Source organism: Lagenorhynchus albirostris, chromosome 19 (genome assembly GCF_949774975.1).
Source record: "Lagenorhynchus albirostris chromosome 19, mLagAlb1.1, whole genome shotgun sequence".
In the NCBI taxonomy this organism is placed as follows: Eukaryota; Metazoa; Chordata; class Mammalia; order Artiodactyla; family Delphinidae; genus Lagenorhynchus; species Lagenorhynchus albirostris.
In genome coordinates, this window is record NC_083113.1 from 29,968,500 (window position 1) to 29,991,209 (window position 22,710).

A 22,710-nucleotide genomic window follows, 5' to 3' on the forward strand; every position below is an offset into this window, starting at 1 on the left:
AAGGTCAGAAACTATCAAACTCTTAGAGGAAAACATAGGCAGAACACTCTATGACATAAATCACAGCAGGATCCTTTTTGACCCACCTCCTAGAGAAATGGAAATAAAAACAAACAAATGGGACCTAATGAAACTTCAAACCTTTCCCACAGCGAAGGAAACCATAAACAAGACCAAAAGACAACCCTCAGAATGGGAGAAAATATTTGCAAATGAAGCAACTGACAAAGGATTAATCTCCAAAATTTATAAGCAGCTCATGCAGCTTAATAACAAAAAAACCACAACCCAATCCAAAAATGGGCAGAAGACCTAAACAGACATTTCTCCAAAGAAGATATACAGATTGCCAACAAACACATAAAAGAATGCTCAACCTCATTAATCATTAGGGAAATGCAAATCAAAACTACAATGAGATATCATCTCACACCAGTCAGAATGGCCATCATCAAAAAATCTAGAAACAATAATTGCTGGAGAGGGTTTAGAGAAAAGGGAATCCTCTTGCACTGTTGGTGGGAATGTTAATTGATACAGCCACTATGGAGAACAGTATGTAGGTTCCTTAAAAAACTACAAATAGAACTGCCATATGACCCAGCAATCCCACTACTGGGCACATACCCTGAGAAAACCATAATTCAAAAAGAGTCATGTACCAAAATGTTCATTGCAGCTCTATTTACAATAGCCTGGAGATGGAAACAACCTAAGTGCCCATCATCGGACGAATGGATAAAGAAGATGTGGCACATATATACAATGGAATATTACTCAGCCATAAAAAGAAACGAAATTGAGCTATTTGTAATGAGGTGGATAGACCTAGAGTCTGTCATACAGAGTGAAGTAAGTCAGAAAGAGAAAGGCAAATACCGTATGCTAACACATATATATGGAATTTAAGAAAAAAAATAAATGTCATGAAGAACCTAGGGGTAAGACAGGAATAAAGACACAGACCTACTAGAGAATGGACTTGAGGATATGGGGAGGGGGGAGGGTAATCTGTGACTAAGCGAGAGAGAGGCATGGACATATATACACTACCAAACGTAAGGTAAATAGCTAGTGGGAAGCAGCCACGTAGCACAGGGAGATCAGCTCGGTGCTTTGTGATCACCTGGAGGGGTGGGATAGGGAGGGTGGGAGGGAGCGAGACGCAAGAGGGAAGATATATGGGAACATATGTATATATATAACTAATTCATTTGGTTGTAAAGCAGAAACTAACATACCATTGTAAAGCAATTATACTCCAATAAAAAAAATCTTCCAACAAACAAAAGCCCAGGACCAGACGGCTTCACAGGCGAATTCTATCAAACATTTAGAGAAGAGCTAACACCTATCCTTCTCAAACTCTTCCAAAATATAGCAGAGGGAGGAATACTCCCAAACTCATTCTACGAGGCCACCATCACCCTGATACCAAAATCAGACAAGGATGTCACAAAGAAAGAAAACTACAGGCCAATATCACTGATGAACATAGATGCAAAAATCCTCAACAAAATACTAGCAAACAGAATCCAACAGCACATTAAAAGGATCATACACCATGATCAAGTGGAGTTTATTCCAGGAATGAAAAGATTCTTCAATATACGCAAATCAATCAACGTGATACACCGTATTAACAAATTGAAGGAGAAAAACCATATGATCATCTCAACAGATGCAGAGAAAGCTTTTGACAAAATTCAACACCCATTTATGATAAAAACCCTGCAGAATGTTGGCACAGAGGGAACTTTCCTCAACATAATAAAGGCCATATATGACAAACCCTCAGCCAACGTCGTCCTCAATGGTGAAAAACTGAAACCATTTCCACTAAGATCAGGAACAAGACAAGTTTGCCCACTCTCACCACTCTTATCCAACATAGTTTTGGAAGTTTTAGTCACAGCAATCAGAGAAGAAAAGGAAATAAAAGGAATCCAAATCGGAAAAGAAGAAGTAAAACTGTCACTGTTTGCAGATGACATGATACTATACATAGAGAATCCTAAAGATGCTACCAGAAAACTACTAAAGCTAATCAATGAATTTGGTAAAGTAGCAGGATAGAAAATTAATGCACAGAAATCTCTGGCATTCCTATACACTAATGATGAAAAATCTGAAAGTGAAATCAAGAAAACACTCCCATGTACCATTGCAACAAAAAGAATAAAATATCTAGGAATAAACCTACCTAAGGAGACAAAAGACCTGTATGCAGAAAATTATAAGACACAGATGAAAGAACTTAAAGATGAAACAAATAGATGGAGAGATATACCATGTTCTTGGATTGGAAAATCAACATTGTGAAAATGACTCTACTACACAAAGCAATCTACAGATTCAATGCAATCCCTATCAAACTACCACTGGCATTTTTCACAGAACTAGAACAAAATATTTCACAATTTGAATGGAGACACAAAAGACCCTGAATAGCCAAAGCAACCTTGAGAACGAAAAATGGAGCTGGAGGAATCAGGCTCCCTGACTTCAGACTATACTACAAAGCTTCAGTAATCAAGACAGTATGGTACTGGCACCAAAACAGAGAGATAGATCAATGGAACAGGAGAGAAAGCCCAGAGATAAACCCACGCACATATGGTCACCTTACCTTTGATAAAGGAGGCAGGAATGTACAGTGGAGAAAGGACAGCCTCTTCAATAAGTGGTGCTGGGAAAACTGGACAGGTGCATGTAAAAGTATGAGATTAGATCACTCCCTAACACCATACACAAAAATAAGCTCAGAATGGATTAAAGACCTAAATGTAAGGTCAGAAACTATCAAACTCTTAGAGGAAAACATAGGCAGAACACTCTATGACATAAATCACAGCAGGATCCTTTTTGACCCACCTCCTAGAGAAATGGAAATAAAAACAAACAAATGGGACCTAATGAAACTTCAAACCTTTCCCACAGCGAAGGAAACCATAAACAAGACCAAAAGACAACCCTCAGAATGGGAGAAAATATTTGCAAATGAAGCAACTGACAAAGGATTAATCTCCAAAATTTATAAGCAGCTCATGCAGCTTAATAACAAAAAAACCACAACCCAATCCAAAAATGGGCAGAAGACCTAAACAGACATTTCTCCAAAGAAGATATACAGATTGCCAACAAACACATAAAAGAATGCTCAACCTCATTAATCATTAGGGAAATGCAAATCAAAACTACAATGAGATATCATCTCACACCAGTCAGAATGGCCATCATCAAAAAATCTAGAAACAATAATTGCTGGAGAGGGTTTAGAGAAAAGGGAATCCTCTTGCACTGTTGGTGGGAATGTTAATTGATACAGCCACTATGGAGAACAGTATGTAGGTTCCTTAAAAAACTACAAATAGAACTGCCATATGACCCAGCAATCCCACTACTGGGCACATACCCTGAGAAAACCATAATTCAAAAAGAGTCATGTACCAAAATGTTCATTGCAGCTCTATTTACAATAGCCTGGAGATGGAAACAACCTAAGTGCCCATCATCGGACGAATGGATAAAGAAGATGTGGCACATATATACAATGGAATATTACTCAGCCATAAAAAGAAACGAAATTGAGCTATTTGTAATGAGGTGGATAGACCTAGAGTCTGTCATACAGAGTGAAGTAAGTCAGAAAGAGAAAGGCAAATACCGTATGCTAACACATATATATGGAATTTAAGAAAAAAAATAAATGTCATGAAGAACCTAGGGGTAAGACAGGAATAAAGACACAGACCTACTAGAGAATGGACTTGAGGATATGGGGAGGGGGGAGGGTAATCTGTGACTAAGCGAGAGAGAGGCATGGACATATATACACTACCAAACGTAAGGTAAATAGCTAGTGGGAAGCAGCCACGTAGCACAGGGAGATCAGCTCGGTGCTTTGTGATCACCTGGAGGGGTGGGATAGGGAGGGTGGGAGGGAGCGAGACGCAAGAGGGAAGATATATGGGAACATATGTATATATATAACTAATTCATTTGGTTGTAAAGCAGAAACTAACATACCATTGTAAAGCAATTATACTCCAATAAAAAAAATCTTCCAACAAACAAAAGCCCAGGACCAGACGGCTTCACAGGCGAATTCTATCAAACATTTAGAGAAGAGCTAACACCTATCCTTCTCAAACTCTTCCAAAATATAGCAGAGGGAGGAACACTCCCAAACTCATTCTACGAGGCCACCATCACCCTGATACCAAAATCAGACAAGGATGTCACAAAGAAAGAAAACTACAGGCCAATATCACTGATGAACATAGATGCAAAAATCCTCAACAAAATACTAGCAAACAGAATCCAACAGCACATTAAAAGGATCATACACCATGATCAAGTGGGGTTTATTCCAGGAATGAAAAGATTCTTCAATATAGGCAAATCAATCAACGTGATAAACCGTATTAACAAATTGAAGGAGAAAAACCATATGATCATCTCAACAGATGCAGAGAAAGCTTTTGACAAAATTCAACACCCATTTATGATAAAAACCCTGCAGAATGTTGGCACAGAGGGAACTTTCCTCAACATAATAAAGGCCATATATGACAAACCCTCAGCCAACGTCGTCCTCAATGGTGAAAAACTGAAACCATTTCCACTAAGATCAGGAACAAGACAAGTTTGCCCACTCTCACCACTCTTATCCAACATAGTTTTGGAAGTTTTAGTCACAGCAATCAGAGAAGAAAAGGAAATAAAAGGAATCCAAATCGGAAAAGAAGAAGTAAAACTGTCACTGTTTGCAGATGACATGATACTATACATAGAGAATCCTAAAGATGCTACCAGAAAACTACTAAAGCTAATCAATGAATTTGGTAAAGTAGCAGGATAGAAAATTAATGCACAGAAATCTCTGGCATTCCTATACACTAATGATGAAAAATCTGAAAGTGAAATCAAGAAAACACTCCCATGTACCATTGCAACAAAAAGAATAAAATATCTAGGAATAAACCTACCTAAGGAGACAAAAGACCTGTATGCAGAAAATTATAAGACACAGATGAAAGAACTTAAAGATGAAACAAATAGATGGAGAGATATACCATGTTCTTGGATTGGAAAATCAACATTGTGAAAATGACTCTACTACACAAAGCAATCTACAGATTCAATGCAATCCCTATCAAACTACCACTGGCATTTTTCACAGAACTAGAACAAAATATTTCACAATTTGAATGGAGACACAAAAGACCCTGAATAGCCAAAGCAACCTTGAGAACGAAAAATGGAGCTGGAGGAATCAGGCTCCCTGACTTCAGACTATACTACAAAGCTTCAGTAATCAAGACAGTATGGTACTGGCACCAAAACAGAGAGATAGATCAATGGAACAGGAGAGAAAGCCCAGAGATAAACCCACGCACATATGGTCACCTTACCTTTGATAAAGGAGGCAGGAATGTACAGTGGAGAAAGGACAGCCTCTTCAATAAGTGGTGCTGGGAAAACTGGACAGGTGCATGTAAAAGTATGAGATTAGATCACTCCCTAACACCATACACAAAAATAAGCTCAGAATGGATTAAAGACCTAAATGTAAGGTCAGAAACTATCAAACTCTTAGAGGAAAACATAGGCAGAACACTCTATGACATAAATCACAGCAGGATCCTTTTTGACCCACCTCCTAGAGAAATGGAAATAAAAACAAACAAATGGGACCTAATGAAACTTCAAACCTTTCCCACAGCGAAGGAAACCATAAACAAGACCAAAAGACAACCCTCAGAATGGGAGAAAATATTTGCAAATGAAGCAACTGACAAAGGATTAATCTCCAAAATTTATAAGCAGCTCATGCAGCTTAATAACAAAAAAACCACAACCCAATCCAAAAATGGGCAGAAGACCTAAACAGACATTTCTCCAAAGAAGATATACAGATTGCCAACAAACACATAAAAGAATGCTCAACCTCATTAATCATTAGGGAAATGCAAATCAAAACTACAATGAGATATCATCTCACACCAGTCAGAATGGCCATCATCAAAAAATCTAGAAACAATAATTGCTGGAGAGGGTTTAGAGAAAAGGGAATCCTCTTGCACTGTTGGTGGGAATGTTAATTGATACAGCCACTATGGAGAACAGTATGTAGGTTCCTTAAAAAACTACAAATAGAACTGCCATATGACCCAGCAATCCCACTACTGGGCACATACCCTGAGAAAACCATAATTCAAAAAGAGTCATGTACCAAAATGTTCATTGCAGCTCTATTTACAATAGCCTGGAGATGGAAACAACCTAAGTGCCCATCATCGGACGAATGGATAAAGAAGATGTGGCACATATATACAATGGAATATTACTCAGCCATAAAAAGAAACGAAATTGAGCTATTTGTAATGAGGTGGATAGACCTAGAGTCTGTCATACAGAGTGAAGTAAGTCAGAAAGAGAAAGGCAAATACCGTATGCTAACACATATATATGGAATTTAAGAAAAAAAATAAATGTCATGAAGAACCTAGGGGTAAGACAGGAATAAAGACACAGACCTACTAGAGAATGGACTTGAGGATATGGGGAGGGGGGAGGGTAATCTGTGACTAAGCGAGAGAGAGGCATGGACATATATACACTACCAAACGTAAGGTAAATAGCTAGTGGGAAGCAGCCACGTAGCACAGGGAGATCAGCTCGGTGCTTTGTGATCACCTGGAGGGGTGGGATAGGGAGGGTGGGAGGGAGCGAGACGCAAGAGGGAAGATATATGGGAACATATGTATATATATAACTAATTCATTTGGTTGTAAAGCAGAAACTAACATACCATTGTAAAGCAATTATACTCCAATAAAAAAAATCTTCCAACAAACAAAAGCCCAGGACCAGACGGCTTCACAGGCGAATTCTATCAAACATTTAGAGAAGAGCTAACACCTATCCTTCTCAAACTCTTCCAAAATATAGCAGAGGGAGGAACACTCCCAAACTCATTCTACGAGGCCACCATCACCCTGATACCAAAATCAGACAAGGATGTCACAAAGAAAGAAAACTACAGGCCAATATCACTGATGAACATAGATGCAAAAATCCTCAACAAAATACTAGCAAACAGAATCCAACAGCACATTAAAAGGATCATACACCATGATCAAGTGGGGTTTATTCCAGGAATGAAAAGATTCTTCAATATAGGCAAATCAATCAACGTGATAAACCGTATTAACAAATTGAAGGAGAAAAACCATATGATCATCTCAACAGATGCAGAGAAAGCTTTTGACAAAATTCAACACCCATTTATGATAAAAACCCTGCAGAATGTTGGCACAGAGGGAACTTTCCTCAACATAATAAAGGCCATATATGACAAACCCTCAGCCAACGTCGTCCTCAATGGTGAAAAACTGAAACCATTTCCACTAAGATCAGGAACAAGACAAGTTTGCCCACTCTCACCACTCTTATCCAACATAGTTTTGGAAGTTTTAGTCACAGCAATCAGAGAAGAAAAGGAAATAAAAGGAATCCAAATCGGAAAAGAAGAAGTAAAACTGTCACTGTTTGCAGATGACATGATACTATACATAGAGAATCCTAAAGATGCTACCAGAAAACTACTAAAGCTAATCAATGAATTTGGTAAAGTAGCAGGATAGAAAATTAATGCACAGAAATCTCTGGCATTCCTATACACTAATGATGAAAAATCTGAAAGTGAAATCAAGAAAACACTCCCATGTACCATTGCAACAAAAAGAATAAAATATCTAGGAATAAACCTACCTAAGGAGACAAAAGACCTGTATGCAGAAAATTATAAGACACAGATGAAAGAACTTAAAGATGAAACAAATAGATGGAGAGATATACCATGTTCTTGGATTGGAAAATCAACATTGTGAAAATGACTCTACTACACAAAGCAATCTACAGATTCAATGCAATCCCTATCAAACTACCACTGGCATTTTTCACAGAACTAGAACAAAATATTTCACAATTTGAATGGAGACACAAAAGACCCTGAATAGCAAAAGCAACCTTGAGAACGAAAAATGGAGCTGGAGGAATCAGGCTCCCTGACTTCAGACTATACTACAAAGCTTCAGTAATCAAGACAGTATGGTACTGGCACCAAAACAGAGAGATAGATCAATGGAACAGGAGAGAAAGCCCAGAGATAAACCCACGCACATATGGTCACCTTACCTTTGATAAAGGAGGCAGGAATGTACAGTGGAGAAAGGACAGCCTCTTCAATAAGTGGTGCTGGGAAAACTGGACAGGTGCATGTAAAAGTATGAGATTAGATCACTCCCTAACACCATACACAAAAATAAGCTCAGAATGGATTAAAGACCTAAATGTAAGGTCAGAAACTATCAAACTCTTAGAGGAAAACATAGGCAGAACACTCTATGACATAAATCACAGCAGGATCCTTTTTGACCCACCTCCTAGAGAAATGGAAATAAAAACAAACAAATGGGACCTAATGAAACTTCAAACCTTTCCCACAGCGAAGGAAACCATAAACAAGACCAAAAGACAACCCTCAGAATGGGAGAAAATATTTGCAAATGAAGCAACTGACAAAGGATTAATCTCCAAAATTTATAAGCAGCTCATGCAGCTTAATAACAAAAAAACCACAACCCAATCCAAAAATGGGCAGAAGACCTAAACAGACATTTCTCCAAAGAAGATATACAGATTGCCAACAAACACATAAAAGAAAGCTCAACCTCATTAATCATTAGGGAAATGCAAATCAAAACTACAATGAGATATCATCTCACACCAGTCAGAATGGCCATCATCAAAAAATCTAGAAACAATAATTGCTGGAGAGGGTTTAGAGAAAAGGGAATCCTCTTGCACTGTTGGTGGGAATGTTAATTGATACAGCCACTATGGAGAACAGTATGTAGGTTCCTTAAAAAACTACAAATAGAACTGCCATATGACCCAGCAATCCCACTACTGGGCACATACCCTGAGAAAACCATAATTCAAAAAGAGTCATGTACCAAAATGTTCATTGCAGCTCTATTTACAATAGCCTGGAGATGGAAACAACCTAAGTGCCCATCATCGGACGAATGGATAAAGAAGATGTGGCACATATATACAATGGAATATTACTCAGCCATAAAAAGAAACGAAATTGAGCTATTTGTAATGAGGTGGATAGACCTAGAGTCTGTCATACAGAGTGAAGTAAGTCAGAAAGAGAAAGGCAAATACCGTATGCTAACACATATATATGGAATTTAAGAAAAAAAATAAATGTCATGAAGAACCTAGGGGTAAGACAGGAATAAAGACACAGACCTACTAGAGAATGGACTTGAGGATATGGGGAGGGGGGAGGGTAATCTGTGACTAAGCGAGAGAGAGGCATGGACATATATACACTACCAAACGTAAGGTAAATAGCTAGTGGGAAGCAGCCACGTAGCACAGGGAGATCAGCTCGGTGCTTTGTGATCACCTGGAGGGGTGGGATAGGGAGGGTGGGAGGGAGCGAGACGCAAGAGGGAAGATATATGGGAACATATGTATATATATAACTAATTCATTTGGTTGTAAAGCAGAAACTAACATACCATTGTAAAGCAATTATACTCCAATAAAAAAAATCTTCCAACAAACAAAAGCCCAGGACCAGACGGCTTCACAGGCGAATTCTATCAAACATTTAGAGAAGAGCTAACACCTATCCTTCTCAAACTCTTCCAAAATATAGCAGAGGGAGGAATACTCCCAAACTCATTCTACGAGGCCACCATCACCCTGATACCAAAATCAGACAAGGATGTCACAAAGAAAGAAAACTACAGGCCAATATCACTGATGAACATAGATGCAAAAATCCTCAACAAAATACTAGCAAACAGAATCCAACAGCACATTAAAAGGATCATACACCATGATCAAGTGGAGTTTATTCCAGGAATGAAAAGATTCTTCAATATACGCAAATCAATCAACGTGATACACCGTATTAACAAATTGAAGGAGAAAAACCATATGATCATCTCAACAGATGCAGAGAAAGCTTTTGACAAAATTCAACACCCATTTATGATAAAAACCCTGCAGAATGTTGGCACAGAGGGAACTTTCCTCAACATAATAAAGGCCATATATGACAAACCCTCAGCCAACGTCGTCCTCAATGGTGAAAAACTGAAACCATTTCCACTAAGATCAGGAACAAGACAAGTTTGCCCACTCTCACCACTCTTATCCAACATAGTTTTGGAAGTTTTAGTCACAGCAATCAGAGAAGAAAAGGAAATAAAAGGAATCCAAATCGGAAAAGAAGAAGTAAAACTGTCACTGTTTGCAGATGACATGATACTATACATAGAGAATCCTAAAGATGCTACCAGAAAACTACTAAAGCTAATCAATGAATTTGGTAAAGTAGCAGGATAGAAAATTAATGCACAGAAATCTCTGGCATTCCTATACACTAATGATGAAAAATCTGAAAGTGAAATCAAGAAAACACTCCCATGTACCATTGCAACAAAAAGAATAAAATATCTAGGAATAAACCTACCTAAGGAGACAAAAGACCTGTATGCAGAAAATTATAAGACACAGATGAAAGAACTTAAAGATGAAACAAATAGATGGAGAGATATACCATGTTCTTGGATTGGAAAATCAACATTGTGAAAATGACTCTACTACACAAAGCAATCTACAGATTCAATGCAATCCCTATCAAACTACCACTGGCATTTTTCACAGAACTAGAACAAAATATTTCACAATTTGAATGGAGACACAAAAGACCCTGAATAGCCAAAGCAACCTTGAGAACGAAAAATGGAGCTGGAGGAATCAGGCTCCCTGACTTCAGACTATACTACAAAGCTTCAGTAATCAAGACAGTATGGTACTGGCACCAAAACAGAGAGATAGATCAATGGAACAGGAGAGAAAGCCCAGAGATAAACCCACGCACATATGGTCACCTTACCTTTGATAAAGGAGGCAGGAATGTACAGTGGAGAAAGGACAGCCTCTTCAATAAGTGGTGCTGGGAAAACTGGACAGGTGCATGTAAAAGTATGAGATTAGATCACTCCCTAACACCATACACAAAAATAAGCTCAGAATGGATTAAAGACCTAAATGTAAGGTCAGAAACTATCAAACTCTTAGAGGAAAACATAGGCAGAACACTCTATGACATAAATCACAGCAGGATCCTTTTTGACCCACCTCCTAGAGAAATGGAAATAAAAACAAACAAATGGGACCTAATGAAACTTCAAACCTTTCCCACAGCGAAGGAAACCATAAACAAGACCAAAAGACAACCCTCAGAATGGGAGAAAATATTTGCAAATGAAGCAACTGACAAAGGATTAATCTCCAAAATTTATAAGCAGCTCATGCAGCTTAATAACAAAAAAACCACAACCCAATCCAAAAATGGGCAGAAGACCTAAACAGACATTTCTCCAAAGAAGATATACAGATTGCCAACAAACACATAAAAGAATGCTCAACCTCATTAATCATTAGGGAAATGCAAATCAAAACTACAATGAGATATCATCTCACACCAGTCAGAATGGCCATCATCAAAAAATCTAGAAACAATAATTGCTGGAGAGGGTTTAGAGAAAAGGGAATCCTCTTGCACTGTTGGTGGGAATGTTAATTGATACAGCCACTATGGAGAACAGTATGTAGGTTCCTTAAAAAACTACAAATAGAACTGCCATATGACCCAGCAATCCCACTACTGGGCACATACCCTGAGAAAACCATAATTCAAAAAGAGTCATGTACCAAAATGTTCATTGCAGCTCTATTTACAATAGCCTGGAGATGGAAACAACCTAAGTGCCCATCATCGGACGAATGGATAAAGAAGATGTGGCACATATATACAATGGAATATTACTCAGCCATAAAAAGAAACGAAATTGAGCTATTTGTAATGAGGTGGATAGACCTAGAGTCTGTCATACAGAGTGAAGTAAGTCAGAAAGAGAAAGGCAAATACCGTATGCTAACACATATATATGGAATTTAAGAAAAAAAATAAATGTCATGAAGAACCTAGGGGTAAGACAGGAATAAAGACACAGACCTACTAGAGAATGGACTTGAGGATATGGGGAGGGGGGAGGGTAATCTGTGACTAAGCGAGAGAGAGGCATGGACATATATACACTACCAAACGTAAGGTAAATAGCTAGTGGGAAGCAGCCACGTAGCACAGGGAGATCAGCTCGGTGCTTTGTGATCACCTGGAGGGGTGGGATAGGGAGGGTGGGAGGGAGCGAGACGCAAGAGGGAAGATATATGGGAACATATGTATATATATAACTAATTCATTTGGTTGTAAAGCAGAAACTAACATACCATTGTAAAGCAATTATACTCCAATAAAAAAAATCTTCCAACAAACAAAAGCCCAGGACCAGACGGCTTCACAGGCGAATTCTATCAAACATTTAGAGAAGAGCTAACACCTATCCTTCTCAAACTCTTCCAAAATATAGCAGAGGGAGGAATACTCCCAAACTCATTCTACGAGGCCACCATCACCCTGATACCAAAATCAGACAAGGATGTCACAAAGAAAGAAAACTACAGGCCAATATCACTGATGAACATAGATGCAAAAATCCTCAACAAAATACTAGCAAACAGAATCCAACAGCACATTAAAAGGATCATACACCATGATCAAGTGGAGTTTATTCCAGGAATGAAAAGATTCTTCAATATACGCAAATCAATCAACGTGATACACCGTATTAACAAATTGAAGGAGAAAAACCATATGATCATCTCAACAGATGCAGAGAAAGCTTTTGACAAAATTCAACACCCATTTATGATAAAAACCCTGCAGAATGTTGGCACAGAGGGAACTTTCCTCAACATAATAAAGGCCATATATGACAAACCCTCAGCCAACGTCGTCCTCAATGGTGAAAAACTGAAACCATTTCCACTAAGATCAGGAACAAGACAAGTTTGCCCACTCTCACCACTCTTATCCAACATAGTTTTGGAAGTTTTAGTCACAGCAATCAGAGAAGAAAAGGAAATAAAAGGAATCCAAATCGGAAAAGAAGAAGTAAAACTGTCACTGTTTGCAGATGACATGATACTATACATAGAGAATCCTAAAGATGCTACCAGAAAACTACTAAAGCTAATCAATGAATTTGGTAAAGTAGCAGGATAGAAAATTAATGCACAGAAATCTCTGGCATTCCTATACACTAATGATGAAAAATCTGAAAGTGAAATCAAGAAAACACTCCCATGTACCATTGCAACAAAAAGAATAAAATATCTAGGAATAAACCTACCTAAGGAGACAAAAGACCTGTATGCAGAAAATTATAAGACACAGATGAAAGAACTTAAAGATGAAACAAATAGATGGAGAGATATACCATGTTCTTGGATTGGAAAATCAACATTGTGAAAATGACTCTACTACACAAAGCAATCTACAGATTCAATGCAATCCCTATCAAACTACCACTGGCATTTTTCACAGAACTAGAACAAAATATTTCACAATTTGAATGGAGACACAAAAGACCCTGAATAGCCAAAGCAACCTTGAGAACGAAAAATGGAGCTGGAGGAATCAGGCTCCCTGACTTCAGACTATACTACAAAGCTTCAGTAATCAAGACAGTATGGTACTGGCACCAAAACAGAGAGATAGATCAATGGAACAGGAGAGAAAGCCCAGAGATAAACCCACGCACATATGGTCACCTTACCTTTGATAAAGGAGGCAGGAATGTACAGTGGAGAAAGGACAGCCTCTTCAATAAGTGGTGCTGGGAAAACTGGACAGGTGCATGTAAAAGTATGAGATTAGATCACTCCCTAACACCATACACAAAAATAAGCTCAGAATGGATTAAAGACCTAAATGTAAGGTCAGAAACTATCAAACTCTTAGAGGAAAACATAGGCAGAACACTCTATGACATAAATCACAGCAGGATCCTTTTTGACCCACCTCCTAGAGAAATGGAAATAAAAACAAACAAATGGGACCTAATGAAACTTCAAACCTTTCCCACAGCGAAGGAAACCATAAACAAGACCAAAAGACAACCCTCAGAATGGGAGAAAATATTTGCAAATGAAGCAACTGACAAAGGATTAATCTCCAAAATTTATAAGCAGCTCATGCAGCTTAATAACAAAAAAACCACAACCCAATCCAAAAATGGGCAGAAGACCTAAACAGACATTTCTCCAAAGAAGATATACAGATTGCCAACAAACACATAAAAGAATGCTCAACCTCATTAATCATTAGGGAAATGCAAATCAAAACTACAATGAGATATCATCTCACACCAGTCAGAATGGCCATCATCAAAAAATCTAGAAACAATAATTGCTGGAGAGGGTTTAGAGAAAAGGGAATCCTCTTGCACTGTTGGTGGGAATGTTAATTGATACAGCCACTATGGAGAACAGTATGTAGGTTCCTTAAAAAACTACAAATAGAACTGCCATATGACCCAGCAATCCCACTACTGGGCACATACCCTGAGAAAACCATAATTCAAAAAGAGTCATGTACCAAAATGTTCATTGCAGCTCTATTTACAATAGCCTGGAGATGGAAACAACCTAAGTGCCCATCATCGGACGAATGGATAAAGAAGATGTGGCACATATATACAATGGAATATTACTCAACCATAAAAAGAAACGAAATTGAGCTATTTGTAATGAGGTGGATAGACCTAGAGTCTGTCATACAGAGTGAAGTAAGTCAGAAAGAGAAAGGCAAATACCGTATGCTAACACATATATATGGAATTTAAGAAAAAAAATAAATGTCATGAAGAACCTAGGGGTAAGACAGGAATAAAGACACAGACCTACTAGAGAATGGACTTGAGGATATGGGGAGGGGGGAGGGTAATCTGTGACTAAGCGAGAGAGAGGCATGGACATATATACACTACCAAACGTAAGGTAAATAGCTAGTGGGAAGCAGCCACGTAGCACAGGGAGATCAGCTCGGTGCTTTGTGATCACCTGGAGGGGTGGGATAGGGAGGGTGGGAGGGAGCGAGACGCAAGAGGGAAGATATATGGGAACATATGTATATATATAACTAATTCATTTGGTTGTAAAGCAGAAACTAACATACCATTGTAAAGCAATTATACTCCAATAAAAAAAATCTTCCAACAAACAAAAGCCCAGGACCAGACGGCTTCACAGGCGAATTCTATCAAACATTTAGAGAAGAGCTAACACCTATCCTTCTCAAACTCTTCCAAAATATAGCAGAGGGAGGAATACTCCCAAACTCATTCTACGAGGCCACCATCACCCTGATACCAAAATCAGACAAGGATGTCACAAAGAAAGAAAACTACAGGCCAATATCACTGATGAACATAGATGCAAAAATCCTCAACAAAATACTAGCAAACAGAATCCAACAGCACATTAAAAGGATCATACACCATGATCAAGTGGAGTTTATTCCAGGAATGAAAAGATTCTTCAATATACGCAAATCAATCAATGTGATACACCGTATTAACAAATTGAAGGAGAAAAACCATATGATCATCTCAACAGATGCAGAGAAAGCTTTTGACAAAATTCAACACCCATTTATGATAAAAACCCTGCAGAATGTTGGCACAGAGGGAACTTTCCTCAACATAATAAAGGCCATATATGACAAACCCTCAGCCAACGTCGTCCTCAATGGTGAAAAACTGAAACCATTTCCACTAAGATCAGGAACAAGACAAGTTTGCCCACTCTCACCACTCTTATCCAACATAGTTTTGGAAGTTTTAGTCACAGCAATCAGAGAAGAAAAGGAAATAAAAGGAATCCAAATCGGAAAAGAAGAAGTAAAACTGTCACTGTTTGCAGATGACATGATACTATACATAGAGAATCCTAAAGATGCTACCAGAAAACTACTAAAGCTAATCAATGAATTTGGTAAAGTAGCAGGATAGAAAATTAATGCACAGAAATCTCTGGCATTCCTATACACTAATGATGAAAAATCTGAAAGTGAAATCAAGAAAACACTCCCATGTACCATTGCAACAAAAAGAATAAAATATCTAGGAATAAACCTACCTAAGAAGACAAAAGACCTGTATGCAGAAAATTATAAGACACAGATGAAAGAACTTAAAGATGAAACAAATAGATGGAGAGATATACCATGTTCTTGGATTGGAAAATCAACATTGTGAAAATGACTCTACTACACAAAGCAATCTACAGATTCAATGCAATCCCTATCAAACTACCACTGGCATTTTTCACAGAACTAGAACAAAATATTTCACAATTTGAATGGAGACACAAAAGACCCTGAATAGCCAAAGCAACCTTGAGAACGAAAAATGGAGCTGGAGGAATCAGGCTCCCTGACTTCAGACTATACTACAAAGCTTCAGTAATCAAGACAGTATGGTACTGGCACCAAAACAGAGAGATAGATCAATGGAACAGGAGAGAAAGCCCAGAGATAAACCCACGCACATATGGTCACCTTACCTTTGATAAAGGAGGCAGGAATGTACAGTGGAGAAAGGACAGCCTCTTCAATAAGTGGTGCTGGGAAAACTGGACAGGTGCATGTAAAAGTATGAGATTAGATCACTCCCTAACACCATACACAAAAATAAGCTCAGAATGGATTAAAGACCTAAATGTAAGGTCAGAAACTATCAAACTCTTAGAGGAAAACATAGGCAGAACACTCTATGACATAAATCACAGCAGGATCCTTTTTGACCCACCTCCTAGAGAAATGGAAATAAAAACAAACAAATGGGACCTAATGAAACTTCAAACCTTTCCCACAGCGAAGGAAACCATAAACAAGACCAAAAGACAACCCTCAGAATGGGAGAAAATATTTGCAAATGAAGCAACTGACAAAGGATTAATCTCCAAAATTTATAAGCAGCTCATGCAGCTTAATAACAAAAAAACCACAACCCAATCCAAAAATGGGCAGAAGACCTAAACAGACATTTCTCCAAAGAAGATATACAGATTGCCAACAAACACATAAAAGAATGCTCAACCTCATTAATCATTAGGGAAATGCAAATCAAAACTACAATGAGATATCATCTCACACCAGTCAGAATGGCCATCATCAAAAAATCTAGAAACAATAATTGCTGGAGAGGGTTTAGAGAAAAGGGAATCCTCTTGCACTGTTGGTGGGAATGTTAATTGATACAGCCACTATGGAGAACAGTATGTAGGTTCCTTAAAAAACTACAAATAGAACTGCCATATGACCCAGCAATCCCACTACTGGGCACATACCCTGAGAAAACCATAATTCAAAAAGAGTCATGTACCAAAATGTTCATTGCAGCTCTATTTACAATAGCCTGGAGATGGAAACAACCTAAGTGCCCATCATCGGACGAATGGATAAAGAAGATGTGGCACATATATACAATGGAATATTACTCAGCCATAAAAAGAAACGAAATTGAGCTATTTGTAATGAGGTGGATAGACCTAGAGTCTGTCATACAGAGTGAAGTAAGTCAGAAAGAGAAAGGCAAATACCGTATGCTAACACATATATATGGAATTTAAGAAAAAAAATAAATGTCATGAAGAACCTAGGGGTAAGACAGGAATAAAGACACAGACCTACTAGAGAATGGACTTGAGGATATGGGGAGGGGGGAGGGTAATCTGTGACTAAGCGAGAGAGAGGCATGGACATATATACACTACCAAACGTAAGGTAAATAGCTAGTGGGAAGCAGCCACGTAGCACAGGGAGATCAGCTCGGTGCTTTGTGATCACCTGGAGGGGTGGGATAGGGAGGGTGGGAGGGAGCGAGACGCAAGAGGGAAGATATATGGGAACATATGTATATATATAACTAATTCATTTGGTTGTAAAGCAGAAACTAACATACCATTGTAAAGCAATTATACTCCAATAAAAAAAATCTTCCAACAAACAAAAGCCCAGGACCAGACGGCTTCACAGGCGAATTCTATCAAACATTTAGAGAAGAGCTAACACCTATCCTTCTCAAACTCTTCCAAAATATAGCAGAGGGAGGAATACTCCCAAACTCATTCTACGAGGCCACCATCACCCTGATACCAAAATCAGACAAGGATGTCACAAAGAAAGAAAACTACAGGCCAATATCACTGATGAACATAGATGCAAAAATCCTCAACAAAATACTAGCAAACAGAATCCAACAGCACATTAAAAGGATCATACACCATGATCAAGTGGAGTTTATTCCAGGAATGAAAAGATTCTTCAATATACGCAAATCAATCAACGTGATACACCGTATTAACAAATTGAAGGAGAAAAACCATATGATCATCTCAACAGATGCAGAGAAAGCTTTTGACAAAATTCAACACCCATTTATGATAAAAACCCTGCAGAATGTTGGCACAGAGGGAACTTTCCTCAACATAATAAAGGCCATATATGACAAACCCTCAGCCAACGTCGTCCTCAATGGTGAAAAACTGAAACCATTTCCACTAAGATCAGGAACAAGACAAGTTTGCCCACTCTCACCACTCTTATCCAACATAGTTTTGGAAGTTTTAGTCACAGCAATCAGAGAAGAAAAGGAAATAAAAGGAATCCAAATCGGAAAAGAAGAAGTAAAACTGTCACTGTTTGCAGATGACATGATACTATACATAGAGAATCCTAAAGATGCTACCAGAAAACTACTAAAGCTAATCAATGAATTTGGTAAAGTAGCAGGATAGAAAATTAATGCACAGAAATCTCTGGCATTCCTATACACTAATGATGAAAAATCTGAAAGTGAAATCAAGAAAACACTCCCATGTACCATTGCAACAAAAAGAATAAAATATCTAGGAATAAACCTACCTAAGAAGACAAAAGACCTGTATGCAGAAAATTATAAGACACAGATGAAAGAACTTAAAGATGAAACAAATAGATGGAGAGATATACCATGTTCTTGGATTGGAAAATCAACATTGTGAAAATGACTCTACTACACAAAGCAATCTACAGATTCAATGCAATCCCTATCAAACTACCACTGGCATTTTTCACAGAACTAGAACAAAATATTTCACAATTTGAATGGAGACACAAAAGACCCTGAATAGCCAAAGCAACCTTGAGAACGAAAAATGGAGCTGGAGGAATCAGGCTCCCTGACTTCAGACTATACTACAAAGCTTCAGTAATCAAGACAGTATGGTACTGGCACCAAAACAGAGAGATAGATCAATGGAACAGGAGAGAAAGCCCAGAGATAAACCCACGCACATATGGTCACCTTACCTTTGATAAAGGAGGCAGGAATGTACAGTGGAGAAAGGACAGCCTCTTCAATAAGTGGTGCTGGGAAAACTGGACAGGTGCATGTAAAAGTATGAGATTAGATCACTCCCTAACACCATACACAAAAATAAGCTCAGAATGGATTAAAGACCTAAATGTAAGGTCAGAAACTATCAAACTCTTAGAGGAAAACATAGGCAGAACACTCTATGACATAAATCACAGCAGGATCCTTTTTGACCCACCTCCTAGAGAAATGGAAATCAAAACAAAAATACTCAAATGGAACCTAATGAAACTTCAAACCTTTTCCACAGCAAAGGAAACCATAAACAAGACCAAAAGACAACCCTCAGAATGGGAGAAAATATTTGCAAATGAAGCAAATGCCAAAGGATTAGTCTCCTAAATTTACAAGCAGCTCATGCAGCTCAATAACAAAAAAACAAACAACCCAATCCAAAAATGGGCAGAAGACCTAAATAGACATTTCTCCAAAGAAGATATACAGACTGCCAACAAACACATGAAAGAATGCTCAACCTCATTAATCATTAGAGAAATGCAAGTCAAAACTACAATGAAATATCATCTCACACCGGTCAGAATGGCCATCATCAAAAAATCTAGAAACAATAAATGCTAGACAGGGTGTGGAGAAAAGGGAATCCTCTTGCACTGTTGGTGGGAATATAAATTGATACAGCCACTATGAAGAACAGTATGGAAGTTCCTTAAAAAACTAAAAATAGAACTAACATATGACCCAGCAATCCCACTACTGGGCATATACCCTGAGAAAACCAAAATTCAAAAAGAGTCATGTACCAAAATGTTCATTGCAGCTCTATTTACAATAGCCAGGCAATGGAAGCAACCTACGTGTCCATCATTGGATGAATGGATAAAGAAGATGTGGCACATATGTACAATGGAATATTACTCAGCCATAAAAAGAAATGAAAGTGAGTTATTTGTAGTGAGGTGGATTGACCTAGAGTCTGTCATACAGTGAAGTAAGTCAGAAAGAGAAAGACAAATACCGTATGCTAACACATATATATGGAATCTAAGGGAAAAAAATGTCATGAAGGACCTAGGGGTAAGACGGGAATAAAGACACAGACCTACTAGAGAATGGACTTGAGGATATGGGGAGGGGGAAAGGTAAGCTGTGACAAAGTGAGAGAGTGGCATGGACATATATACACTACCAAACATAAAATAGCTAGCTAGTGGGAAGCAGCCGCATAGCACAGGGAGATCAGCTCGGTGCTTTGTGATCACCTAGAGGGGTGGGATAGGGAGGGTGAGAGGGAGACACAAGAGGGAGGAGATATGGGAACATATGTATATGTATAAGTGATTCACTTTGTTATAAAGCAGAAACTAACACACCATTGTAAAGCAATTGTACTCCAATAAAGATGAAAAAAAAAGAATAAGAGGATCTGTCCATCAGCTGTGGCCTTCTGTGCATCTATATACATTTTCCTTCAGTTCTGTCACCTCTTCTAGATCTGAGGGAGAATCTCGATGAATGGTTCTCTCAGAGTCTGTGCTTGGGAGGAGTGAATGGGAGCACAGTGGTGCCTGGGCGAAATTTAGTGATGCCGGAGGGAGGCCTCCACCTGCCAGAGCCTTCCTATGGTTGGGTAGATCACTACCCTTATCTCTGCTTACACAGGAGACAGCTGACTGCATGTTGCGAAAAGGGGACATGAAAGACATGGATCTCAGCACAAAACAGTGGTCGCAATAAACCCCTTGTTTGGCTTGACAGTCTCGGAGACACTGAGATTTTCTTTTTTTTTTCTTTTAAGTTTTATTGGAGTAGAGTTGATTTACAATGTTGTGTTAATTTCAGGTGTACAGTAAAGTGAATCAGTCATACATATACCCACTCTTTTTTAGATTCTTTTCCCATAAAGGCCATTACAGAGTATTGAGTAGAGTTCCCTGTGCTGTACAACAGGTTCTTATTAGTTAGACACTCAGGATTTTCCAGTGACAGCAAATACTTCTGATTGTCCCCTCCCTTTTGCTAACTACACACCCAAGAAGCCCACCCAACAGTAGAGGAAGGGGCAGGGCCGTGCGTCAAAGGAGCAACCCCATCTGAAACAGGATCAGGACAGACCACATACATCCTGGCTCCAGAGGACCCTAGGTGGAGCGTCACACATGATTTCTGCATAATTCAGGCCCAGCTGCTGCTTTAGCTGGGCTGTGTCCACAAGTTCGTAACTTTGCAGCTTGACCGACTGAAGGTTGGGGACTCCAGGCTCAGAGGTGTTTTCTGGCACACCCACCCGCGCAGGAGCCTGGCAGAGTTGGAGCCATGCTTCAGATTCTTCCACGGTCAGCCCTTCCTGAGAGCACCCACAGCTGCCTACATCCTCACATGTCATTTGCATTATTTTCCAAGACACGCTGCTTCTTATTCGTGTGTCTCCACCCAGCCCCTTGCTCTGGCAACGACAGGACACCTGACAACGTGGCCACTTGCCTGAGTGTCCCCAGAGAAAGGTCTTTGTGCTTCTACAACTTAGAGTCTTTCTGCTCCTGAGAAAGAGAAAAATAACCCTCGGCTGCAGGGAAGTTGGGGCTGGTGGAGCTGTGGTCAAGAAGTCCATCCCCAGCACTATCCTGCCATGATTGTCACTATCAGCTGGGACATGGGTTCCCTCTCTTGCAGGAGGAGCCTCTGCTTCCCACACTGGGAACCAAGAAGACTGGTTTCAATTCCCTCGCCCCTCCCAGCTCTCAGCTTGTCGGTGTTAAAGATCTCAAATCAGAAAGGACTTTAAAGATAAAATAGTGTAATCCTCCGATTTTGCAGAAGAAATGGGGACCTAGGAAGTGAGGTTTAGTGTCTCCCAGCTCATCAGCGGCACGTGTGGTGGTGTGTAAGCCTGGTGGAGTGTGCGTGCCCGGGCACGTGTGTGCAACGTATGTGCAGTGTGAGTGCAGAGAAGGGGCAGAGAGGGTGAGAGGTGGCGAGCGAAGCAGAGAGAGAATGTCTCTTTCCTTTCACAGATCACCCCAGAGATTTTCCTGACTTTACAGGTGGAACTGAAGATAAATGGATTAGCCAGATGAATAAACCTGTATTAAAAACTTTCTGAAAAATCAATTTGAGAGAGAAGATTTGGGAGAATAAAATATGACCAACTGTGTCAGGTAGCTCGAATAAATCGATGCCTGCAAGTCTGATAAACAATTTCTGATCTACGGCCCCCATGGTCTCCTTGCTGGTGATAGTTACCTCGGTAATTGGACCGTGGGATGAGGCCAGGCCAGAGCGAAAGGCATTAAAAATGATGTTTCTTCAAGTGAAAATTAATTTATAT